Source organism: Crinia signifera, chromosome 12 (assembly GCF_055691185.1).
Source record: "Crinia signifera chromosome 12, ASM5569118v1, whole genome shotgun sequence".
In the NCBI taxonomy this organism is placed as follows: domain Eukaryota; kingdom Metazoa; phylum Chordata; class Amphibia; order Anura; family Myobatrachidae; genus Crinia; species Crinia signifera.
In genome coordinates this window covers 70,988,580-71,001,107 of record NC_139228.1, presented here as the reverse complement: position 1 = coordinate 71,001,107, position 12,528 = coordinate 70,988,580, and positions in this window count along the sequence as shown.

Genomic DNA, 12,528 nt, shown 5'->3' with positions numbered 1-12,528 from the left:
ACTAAGATGGGAGTTTTATTTTACATGGATAAATAGATCTGAGTGGTTGCCCATAGCAACATCCCATCTGAATTTGAATGGTTTCTCCTCCGTTGGTAAAGAAAAGTCAGCCTATACTTTTCTCATGGACAGTACCTGATGAATTTGGGGGTGGTGGGCGCTGTGGTCATGTGACATCATCCGCGTGCCCCAAGCAAGCAGGGGGCACGCCCGCATTCGCATGTGTCTGCCAAGCAATTGCATGGGCGCGACCACCATTTTTGTGGGCATGTCCATAAAATGCTAGGAGGATCCCAATGACCGCCAGTGTAAAATGCGCCGGTTGCGCTCGCTCCGGGGGTATGCACATGAGTGAATGTGCGCACCAGGGCCAAATTCGCTGCTCACCGAGCAAAGTACCTGCTTCTAACTGCCATGTTACTGGCTGTGTTTGAAAGATGACTGTTAGGCGCAGTGTGCAGCTGGGTACACACGATACGGTTTGTGGCACTGATAACAATATTGCCGGCTCTGCGGAAGAACAATATTGCAAATGAACCAGAATAAGGGCCTCAGTATGTTTGACTTACGGACGGGGTGTCAGAAGACCGACAGCATCATCCTACTGAACAGAATCCAGATGCAGTCTGGGTAACTATACTATTCTTACCCTTGAAAAATATTTTGGGTTCCTTATTACTTCTGATATTATTGGAGAATTACTATTCCATTTTTTATAAAGGGGGACAATCCAATTGAATGAATTGGGATTAGGGAATATCAAGTGTGGTGTATATATATATATATATATATATATATATATATATATATATATATATATATATATAGCCATGATTCACAATGTTTCAGCATAATACTTAACATGTTCTACATGTTTAACATAAATACCATATCACCTTACAGGGTGCCGACGTGTTAAATGTCAACATTCACAATGCTGCCATGTGTTCCGTCAGATTGTTCCGTCAGATTGTTCCCCTGCCTAATCCCAGTGTACTGCAAACCGCGCTTCCTCGTGTATGACCCGACCTGACTTTGGACTTCCTATTGCCTTATCCTTCGGTTCCTACTTTGCCTGTTTTGATCTCGTCCCGGCTAGATGACCACGAACTCTCTATATCCTGTTTTACGCAGTATACACCAGCTCTAAAGGGGAACCTGAGCAAGGGACCGCAAAAACCCAAATCCCGCTTGGAGGGGTCACTGGCAGAAAACCCCCGACACGGTAAAACTCTGCGCCTTTGTGTCAGGTCACACCAATCCCTGAGCCGTAGCTTCAGCTGCTCGTAGTTCATCATGTGGCGGTAGACTGCAGTCCTGGATAAGACTAGGGATAAACTGCAGTTAGGGTTAGGAGGAGAGATACTGTAGACTACAATTAGGGGTAGGATAAGGGGTAGGCTGTGGTTAGTGTCCTGATTAGGGATAGGCTGCAGTAAGGGTCAGGGGTAGGCTGTGATTAGGGTTCTGATTAGGGATGGGCTGAAGTAAGGGTCAGGGGTAGGTTGCGGTTAGTGTTCTGATTAGGGATAGGCTGCAGTAAGGGTCAGGGGTAGGCTGTGGTTAGTGTCCTGATTAGGGATGGGCTGCAGTAAGGGTCAGGGGTAGGCTGTGGTTAGTGTCCTGATTAGGGATGGGCTGCAGTAAGGGTCAGGGGTAGGCTGTGGTTAGTGTCCTGATTAGGGATTGGCTGCAGTAAGGGTCAGGGTAGGCTGTGGTTAGTGTCCTGATTAGGGATAGGCTGCAGTAAGGGTCAGGGGTAGGCTGTGATTAGGGTTCTGATTAGGGATGGGCTGAAGTAAGGGTCAGGGGTAGGTTGCGGTTAATGTTCTGATTAGGGATAGGCTTCAGTAAGGGTCAGAGGTAGGCTGCGGTTAGTGTTCTGATTAGGGATAGGCTGCAGTAAGGGTCAGGGGTAGGCTGCGGTTAGTGTTCTGATTAGGGATAGGCTGAAGTAAGGGTCAGGGGTAGACTGCGGTTAGTGTTCTGATTACGGATGGATGGGCTGCAGTAAGGGTCAGGGGTAGGCTGCGGTTAGTGTTCTGATTAGGGATAGGCTGCAGTAAGGGTCAGGGATAGGCTGTGGTTAGTGTTCTGATTAGGGATAGGCTGCAGTAAGGGTCAGGAGTAGACTGCGTTCAGTGTTCTGAATTAGGGATGGGCTGAAGTAAGGGTCAGGGGTAGGCTGCGATTAGTGTTCTGATTAGGGATAGGCTGCAGTAAGGGTCAGGGGTAGGCTGCGATTAGTGTTCTGATTAGGGATAGGCTGCATTAAGGGTCAGGGGTAGGCTGTGGTTAGTGTTCTGATTAGGGATAGGCTGAAGTAAGGGTCAGGGGTAGGCTGCGGTTAGTGTTCTGATTATGGATAGGCTGAAGTAAGGTCCAGGGGTAGGCTGCGGTTAGTGTTCTGATTAGGGATAGGCTGCAGTAAGGGTCAGGGATAGGCTGCGGTTAGTGTTCTGATTAGGGATAGGCTGCAGTAAGGGTCAGGGGTAGGCTGCGATTAGTGTTCTGATTAGGGATTGGCTGAAGTAAGGGTCAGGGGTAGGCTGCGGTTTGTGTTCTGATTAGGGATAGGCTGAAGTAAGGTCCAGGGGTAGGCTGCGGTTAGTGTTCTGATTAGGGATGGGATGAAGTAAGGGTCAGGGGTAGGCTGCGGTTAGTGTTCTGATTAGGGATAGGCTGCAGTAAGGGTCAGGGATAGGCTGTGGTTAGTGTTCTGATTAGGGATAGGCTGAAGTAAGGTCCAGGGGTAGGCTGCGGTTAGTGTTCTAATTAGGGATTGGCTGAAGTAAGGTCCAGGGGTAGGCTGTGGTTAGTGTTCTGATTAGGGATAGGTTGCAGTAAGGGTCAGGGGTAGGCTGCAGTTAGTGTTCTGATTAGGGATAGGCTGCAGTAAGGGTCAGGGGTAGGCTGCGACTAGTGTTCTGATTAGGGATTGGCTTAAGTAAGGGTCAGGGGTAGGCTGCGATTAGTGTTCTGATTAGGGATAGGCTGCAGTAAGGGTCAGGGGTAGGCTGCGATTAGTGTTCTGATTAGGGATAGGCTGCATTAAGGGTCAGGGGTAGGCTGTGGTTAGTGTTCTGATTAGGGATAGGCTGAAGTAAGGGTCAGGGGTAGGCTGCAGTTAGTGTTCAGATTATGGATAGGCTGAAGTAAGGTCCAGGGGTAGGCTGCGGTTAGTGTTCTGATTAGGGATAGGCTGCAGTAAGGGTCAGGGATAGGCTGCGGTTAGTGTTCTGATTAGGGATAGGCTGCAGTAAGGGTCAGGGGTAGGCTGCGATTAGTGTTCTGATTAGGGATTGGCTGAAGTAAGGGTCAGGGGTAGGCTGCGGTTTGTGTTCTGATTAGGGATAGGCTGAAGTAAGGTCCAGGGGTAGGCTGCGGTTAGTGTTCTGATTAGGGATGGGCTGAAGTAAGGGTCAGGGGTAGGCTGCGGTTAGTGTTCTGATTAGGGATAGGCTGCAGTAAGGGTCAGGGATAGGCTGCGGTTAGTGTTCTGATTAGGGATAGGCTGAAGTAAGGGTCAGGGGTAGGCTGCTGTTAGTGTTCTGATTAGGGATAGGCTGAAGTAAGGTCCAGGGGTAGGCTGCGGTTAGTGTTCTAATTAGGGATAGGCTGAAGTAAGGTCCAGGGGTAGGCTGCGGTTAGTGTTCTGATTGGGGATAGGCTGCAGTAAGGGTCAGGGATAGGCTGTGGTTAGTGTTCTGATTAGGGATAGGCTGCAGTAAGGGTCAGGGGTAGGCTGCGGTTAGTGTTCTGATTAGGGATAGGCTGCAGTAAGGGTCAGGGGTAGGCTGCGATTAGTGTTCTGATTAGGGATAGGCTGAAGTAAGGTTAAGGGGTAGGCTGCGACTAGTGTTCTGATTAGGGATAGGCTGCATTTAGTGTTAGGATAAGGGTATGTCTGCGTTAGTGTTAGTTAAGAGCCATATGGAAAACAATAGAGACTCCAGAAAATATTTATCGAAATGGATATATAAGGCGTCTATGAGCTGAGCATGGAATTATTTATGATACCACATGAATAATGGGCAGAGGGAAAATGAATAGCTCGGAACCCAGAGTGATCCTGTTCAAGGTGTACACTGCTTAGATGAAAGTGTGTGAATGTAACAGGTACATTGGTTATGTAACACATCATTCCTGTACCTTGCATGCAAACTCTGAGATCGCCCTGCAACTCTGTTACCATGGAAACCGAGTTAACAATCAGCGATCTGCAGGTAAAATATGGACTTGTTGTCACATCCTTTCCGCACTGATATGAATAAACCATTTGGCTGCCAACAAAATCTGCTCGCAAGAGAGAGAAAGAGACAGAGAGAGAGTAACACTTACTGTCTGGGGATTCATGATCTGAAAGGAACGAATACACTAATTACTGCACCCTATCATGTGACCATTGCCTCAATAGTGGTGGATCCAGGGGGGGCAATGAGTGCGCTCTTTCCCAACCCCCTTCACATAACACTTTGCTCTTTCCCACTACCGATGACCGCTATAACGCAGTGGCAAATCAAGGCCCGGATTAAGGGCCATGCGTGCCTGGGGATGAATATATTCAAGAGCCTATTGCACACCCATCAATGTGACCCGTCCCTTTAGGCACAAAATGCTATGTCCTGGACTTGCCTGTCAGTGGTGGCTCCAGAGGAAGGGCTGCACCACTGTCCAACACTCAAATAGGGGAGCCACACCCACTGCCAGTGAGTCCCAGGCAGTGATATTTCCGTTGGCAGTTGGTATGGCTCCCCTATTTGAGTTTTGGACTATGCTGCAGCCCCACCTGCATAACTCTCAACCTTTCAATCTGTATCGGTGGGACATATGCACACGCTGGAAATGAGGGGGCATGGCCTTATAGTTGGGGGTGTGGTCTATGATCATGGCACTTCCCACGAGACAACGCCCCCATTTACAACACATGGTCAGCGCACTATGAGCAGCTGGCCTTGCCCCCTGACCCTCTCTCCCAGGAAATAGACCCTCATTTCGGGTAAAGGCGCAGGCTTTTGTCCCTTTTTTTTGGGCTGAAAAGTTAGGCATTATGACCTAGTCACTGGTGCATGTTGACCTTTTGATATCAACCTACGAATTGTTGACCTGGACATTGTACATTGGGCCTTATTCTAGTTAACTCTTTCCGACAAAATCCTTCTTAGATGGACAAAACCATGTGCACTGCAGGTGGGGCAGATGTAACATGTGCAAAGAGAAATAGATTTGGGTGGGGTTTTACTTCAAAGTGAGATCTACAGATGGAGCCGGCCTTGTCCTTGCTGTGGATGGCGTTTCTACTGCCATCCACGCCGGCAGTCGGCTCCCACCAGGGGGTGCACGCGCGCCCCGTGGCAACGGAGCTCGGCGGGGGTCCCCAATGCCTCCCCTGCCGTCTTCACCGGTCCCTCTCGCCGCCCCCCCCCGAACTGGGCAGCATCTCCCCGAAGCGGAGACGGGCTGGGAGACGCTGCCCAGCCGCCGCAATTCTGGGACGCGCGTGCGCTGTACGCGCATCCCAGTCTCTATCCCTGGCGCCGCCAGCGCATGGGATCTGGTGAGCTCCGGGGATAGATAAGGCCAGCTCCATCTGTATATTGCAGTGTAAAAATAAAGCAGCCAGTATTTTCCCTGCACAGAAACAAAATAACTCACCCAAATCGAATTCTCTCTGCACATTTTACATCTGCCCCACCTGCAGTGCACATGGTTTTGTCCAGAAAGAGTGAACTAGAATAAGGCCCATTGTCCTGGTACCGCTGCAGCTGGCATGAAACCAATGAGGGGAATGACTTTCCACTTGAAAAGATCTCCACATTAGCCCTACAAAATATCACTTCTGCGTCACTCAGCTACATTCAACGGGCAACTCAGAATCAGAACCAAAATGTGTTACGTTAAACAACCGTTGTATTCTGTGCAGTATATGCAGCAGCTCATCGATCACTTATGTGAGTGCTGTCTCAGTAGAAAGTTGGGGCGGAAGCTGAATTTGTAGAGAGTAGAAACTGGAGCGAGAGGGGAGAAGGCTCCAATTAGCTAAATGTGTGTCCTCTTACTAAACTTTGGGCATCATTCAGACCCTTTCGCAGCCTAGCGAACAGAAGCCCACCGCCCGAGCAAACACCCCCCTTAACGAATCCTCTCACAAGCATGCGTGTTATTCTGTAACAGGCAAGTATGGAGTCTAGGAATACAATCTATTTTCAGCGATCAGCATTTTTTGGGGGGTAATTCAGACCTGATCGCTGCTCTGTAAAATTGCAGAGCCCTGCGATCGGACAGTTGCCTCCCCGGGACTATCTTTAAAAACCTGCCCTGTGCAAGTCTGCGTATGGCTTGTGAAAATCATGCCGATTGGTGGCTAACTGCGAATCCATTCGCAGGTCACTCACCAGTGCGCGCAGTCTGTGCCTATCCCAGGACATACTCAGCCGGTGCGATAGAAACAGGCTGATCGGGGCTGGAGCTGACGTCACACCCTGCCTGCAAGTACCTGGGCACGCCTGCGTTTCCCCGGACACGCCCAGTTTATGGCCAGGTGACACCCACAAATACGGGTGTGCCAATCAGATATTAGCTATTATCCTCTAGCAGGAGGTAGATAAATAAAAAGTAGTAGTGATTGGTTGCTATGGACAACAGATCTCACTTTTAAAAAAGTCACACGTTAGTACATTCACCCCTGTGTATTCGTACCAGGTTTCAGCACCGACCTTGTGGACAGCTCCGTACAAACTCCATACAGGAAGTGCTTTCCTGCAAGATACAGGCAGCCTGGAAATCTCCAGCGGTTCATGCCCATCAGAATCACCCGATTCACTGCCATCCCTGATGGTACTTGTAGTGCCAGGTCATCTGGCAAACTTTAGGCTGTCAGTTCTGCAGAGTGAGCAGCTTAAACATTTGAAAATGGGAAACGGTTACTATTTAGGTTGACATGCATTGAGTTGACAACTGAAGGTCAAAAAGGCTTAGATTGACAATGGGAAGGTTAACATTAGTTTTTTACGCTTTTTTGAGCCGATAGACCCGAACTAGCCATCTGGCACTTATGGCAAAAGCCAGAGGGGTCAATGGGCAGGTGGGCCGATTTGTCACTGAAAGGTGGAAACTTTGCCTCCCGATCGGTGCATATAGACTCACGGCGGGTTCGGTGGCTCTCTGTGCACCGAACGGGTCTAGGAGAGAGGGGGCATCACATGCGACTATTCCCCTCTCTCCTGCACGCCGCAATGAACAGCGCATGCATGCTGGGCGTGTGCGTGCGCATGCCCGGAATGTGCATGCTCGTGAGTTGCATTCGGCAGCCCAGTCTTTGTGGTATTTCATGCCTTACCATCCACTACGGTGTGGTGGGAGAATATAATAGAGTGCCGAGCGCAGCCAGGCATCCTACCCGAAGCATGTGAGGGTTTGCGGTACACGTAGATAATGCCCATGTCAACTATGTCGACAATTTGGACAAAAACGTGAAAAACTCATGTCGACCATTTGACTGTCGACCTTGCCATTGTTGGCCTAATGCTTGTGTTGACCTTCCAACACTATCGACCTCATCCATGTTGACCTATTTCAGCCCTGTTGACCTTCAATGGCCAACCCAATGCATGTCTACCTAAATTGGGTCGACACAATGACCCATACCATTGAATACAGCACAAAATAAATACAGACAGTCTTTATATTTTCTAAAGCAAAGGTAATTTTACTGTATTCCGTCTACATTCTGTAATATGGACCCTTTATATGGAGGGGATGTTAGTTTGTATAATGTCGTATGTACAGATGGAGCCCCTCTCATTCTTGCTCAGCTCTCGCCAGAACATCCCCACTGGCGAGAGCCGGCGGAGACGGACTCCATCAGACTCGTGTGCGTCTCACGGGCGTGCGCGTCCCAGTCTCTTGGCGGCTAGGTGGCGGGACCCTGCCCGTCTCCTCTTCAGGATTAGGGGGGGTGTCGGGGGAGCAGTGGGAAATGGCGATGGAGGTGGTGGACAGCAGCAGGGAGCTCCGTCTCCACAGGGCATGTGCGTGCACCACTTGGTGACGGCCTCTGCAAGAACGAGCAGTGCGCCATCTGTAGATCAATCTCTTCTTGTTACGTAAGACCATAAGTTTCCCTATATGTGATGCTTTGTTCAGATGTATGGCCGTGTCGTCAGTTTCTTTATGGTTTCATAATAATGCAGCCACTGGGCATACTATGCTATCTGTGGGTTCTCTTATCTGCAGAGAAACCAATAACTCAGCACATTGAAATAACTGTAATCCCATAAAGCCATTGAGTCTTGTAGCACATGGTTACACTGATGTTGGTTTAGACCTGGGCTGTTTGTCTGCTCTGACATGATATAAACCTAAGCCAAGCGTCTGGCATGGCCGAGCGTGTAGCTATATCGTATTCTGCTGTAGGTGGCTGATAGCAGTAATGGATGCAGTGTGTACAAATAACATTCTTTATGATGGACAGTTTAAACCCACAGGTTTTATTTATCACTTATGGGGCGGGATGTATTAGAATACATCGCCGCCCCTCGCCACACCGCCGCAGTGATATGTATTAGTGCATATGCCGCCAGAGGATGGGACTCGTCCTCGATATCCAGCTCACACGCTGACTGCATGCTTGCGCTGTGCTGCCTCGTAGTGCTGGATCCCCAGCCAGGGTAAACAGGCACCACATCGCTGCAATGGGAACCCCCAACTGCGGCTCTACACACACAGCTATCCCTTGCTGCTAGGAGCTCCCTCGGCAACTAGCATGAAACCCCCTGTGCCAACAAGCATGAAACTCATGGCATCGAGCAGGTAGCTCCTGGCAACTAGCATGTAGGTAAGTTGCACTTATGTGACATAATATGTAATAGGTGTGTGACATGGGAGGTTATTCAGGTTCACATGTAAAGCTTTGACATTTGCAGTTTTGCTGTGGTTTAAACACCGCCTTCCACCTGCATGAACGCCGCCCCCCCTTGCCGGTTGAGTTCCCACCACCCCACGCCCCCGCTCGCACTGCTAGGTGTGAACGGGATGGAGGATAAGCAATTTGCCATTCTTGCTCACGCCAAGCGGCTGCACATGCGCATAAATGCTTATGCGCAGTCACCAAACATCGCTCCCCTGTATGCGGGGCCAGCCAATGGACTTGAATAAGGTCCATAATGTAAAATGCGCATTATGGCATGTGTTATAATAAGTAATGGGCAAAACGGTGTGTGGTAGATATATGAAGTGGGCATTACGGTGTCGGACATAATGTGAAGTTGGCATTATGGTGTGGGGCAAAATGTGTAATGGGCATTACGGTGTGGGACATAATGTGTAATTAGCATTACGGCGTGTGCTATAATGTGTAATAAGCATTATGGCATGTACTATAATGTGTAAGGGGCATAATGGCGTGTGGTATGATGTGTAATGGGCATTATGGTTTGTGGCATAATGTGTAAGATTCATTACGGTGTGGCATAATGTGACCATGCCCCTATTGTCATCTAGCCACTCCTCTAGTTTTATATGACCACACCCCCTCGCAGCATGTGGCCATGCCCACTTTTGGTGCGCGCTTTTAGTAAAACTAAGAAATCATTTCTACATGTGCCACTGGGTACAGCATTCCCTTTGGAGGCCACAACCATATTTTATTAGGCCATACATCATTTTCAAGAAACTTGCTCACACAACGGCATTCACGTACCCTCCAACATGTTCCATTCCATTAGGTACAAAATGCTCTGCTTCTGGACTCCTTCCTTAATTTAGGATTGCCTTCACCTGTGCTGGAACACCGTTATCATCGCTTAACTAGTCCAACACAGGTGACTGCAATTATCAATTGAGAGGAAAGTCTAGGAACAGAGGAATTTTTTCCTGGATCCGCCCCTGCTGACATCATAGACCCTCCCCAAAAACATCTGGGCACACCTGAGGTCTTTTTTTAAACACCCCCAGAAAACGGCAGGTTTCCACCCAGAATTGCCAGCTTCCTGTCAATCGAACTGTGACTACATAGCGATCTGTAATTTTGTTGCTAATTGGGGCCACGCCTGCACCATGTGACCGTTCTATAATCAGCTGAATTGCGATGTCGCTGATTGGCGATCCATTCTGAATTAGGCCCCATGTGTGCAGACAAAGTGTGGCAGCAGGACCAAGCTTTGCATAAGACCCATATTTTGGGTGTAGAAAAAGTGACTCCTTTCAGGATGTTCATCTCTATGTCAGAGCAGTGATTGAGCTCTGCGATTGCATAACACATCCCCTGGGGCTGCTCAGTCTGTTTCTTATTCATTCATGAAAAGTGCAATAAAATGTTTATTAAAAAATTATGCGGTTCCGGAGCCTGCACAGCGCAAAACCACTCAATATAGGCTCTGTAAATGGACGTGGATTCATTTCTGTATCAGGGAGGTGGTTAATTAAGCTACAGTAACATTGTAACCCGACCAGCAAGAGGTCATCGAGTTTAAATTAAAATGCCTACACAGTACAATGCTTTAAGTAACATTTCTACTATGCTGGCATACTGTGCCCGACATTGCGCTGCCGACAGTGTGATTGATGACATTGCGACTGTCGGCTCAACTTACTGATTCCATGCGTCAGACCCTGTGTATTCATTACGAGATCCTGCACTCTGAGAATTCCTACAGGCTGAGAAATACGATGGGTTCTAGGTTCTTGTTTTCCCAGTCACACCTGGAACGTAACTGAAAAATAAATTTGCCTAATGTAAGTCATTGTTCAGATGGCGGCATCTCTCCTGTAACTTGAGATAAGATCTATTCCTGAAATTTCCTGGTTGAAACAGTCGTCATACAAGGGGTGATTCAGAACTGAGTGCAAATCTGCTTTACAGTACTCATACTTACCGACTTTCAAAGTGGCCTCTGCTGGATAAGCCCGGAGAGGAGACCCAATGCTGCACGTCAAAGGGCGGGAACAAGGCTGACGTCACAAAGCCCCACCCCCAATCCACACATACTCTGTGATTTGGGGGTCCGCGGGGCTAGCAAATTCCCGGAATTTGTTTCAGTGGCTCGGGGGTGCAGGGCTTTGGGGAGCATGCCGGAGACTTGGCCACTTGGCCTCCTGGCCATTCCAGGAGGGAAAACAAGTGTGGCTTACATGGTACTCATGGATCTTACACCAATTATACACAATTTTGGGGAACTAGCAAGATTAAAAGCTGTATGTGTTCCCAAAGTCCAGAGATTTTGGGCAGTTAGAAGGGGTGTAAGACCAGTGGGAATGGACAGGGCTCTGGGGGCAGAACCGACTGACAACACTGACAACAAGCATGTAACCCTTGGCAACAAGCAAGAAACCCCTGGCAATGAACATGTCACCCCTGGCAACGAGCCTGTAACCCCTGGCAATGAGCATGTCACCTCTGGTAATGAGCATGTAGCCCATTGCAACAAGCATGAAACCCCTAGCAAAGAGCTTGTAGCCCCTCTAGCAATGAGCAACAAACCCCTGGCAATGAGCATGTAACCACTGACAACGAGCATGTAACCCTTGGCAATGAGCATGTCACTCCTGGCAATTTCCTGTAACCCCCTAGCAATGAGCATGTCACCCGTGATAATGAGCATGTAGCCCATGGCAGCAAGCATGAAACCCCTGGTAATGAGCATGTAACCGCTGACAATGAGCATGTAACCCTTGGCAATGAGCATGTAGCCCCTGGCAACGAGCATAATGCCCCATTCAAACTCTGATAAACCCGCTGCCCATCTAGTGTAATGAAGCCAGACGGAGATGTGTGCATACCCGCTGCATGATGTGCTGCCATCACACCGCGATTCTATTACTGTGGATCTCCCAGCATGTCTTGCCACAGTTTTAGCATCCCCTAATAGAACAACTATAGAAAGGCATGCTGGGACTTGTAGTTTCATAACAGCTGGATAGCCACAGGTTGGACTGCTCGAGAATCTTGCTCTTGAAGAATCCATCAGTATCCACCTGATGCTAAAGGTTATATGTAATAAAGTGCAATGGGGCAGATGTATTAAGCCTTAACAAGAGATAAATGCAAGGGTGATAAAGAGAGATAAACGCCCAGCCAATCACCTGCTAACTGCCATGTTACAGGATGTGTTTAAAAAGTCAGTAAGGAGCTCATTGGCTGGACATTTATCTCTCTTAAAATACAGAAAACTCATGTAAAACAAGTTATTGTGGCTAAGGCTGGTCATATAAATTATTAATAACACAGAACGGAAATAATAATTAAATCATTTGTTTAATAAACACACAGGAAAAAAAACTTTACCCCAATTTATTTGCAAGCCACAGTGTGTGTTAACGTGTCAGAAATAATGACGGGATTCTTCAAGATAATATTTTTTGCCGACTCTAAATGGATGAGAAATGTCGGTCAACAGATGTGCCCAATCTCTGTAGATTTTGCAATGTGGACTCTATAAGGAATTCTCTTTTTTAGCAGTCTGTAGAAAACTGCGGTATGCGGAGATGTATTTCTTATGGTTTGGGAGAATACCCTTTGTGACCCAGCGA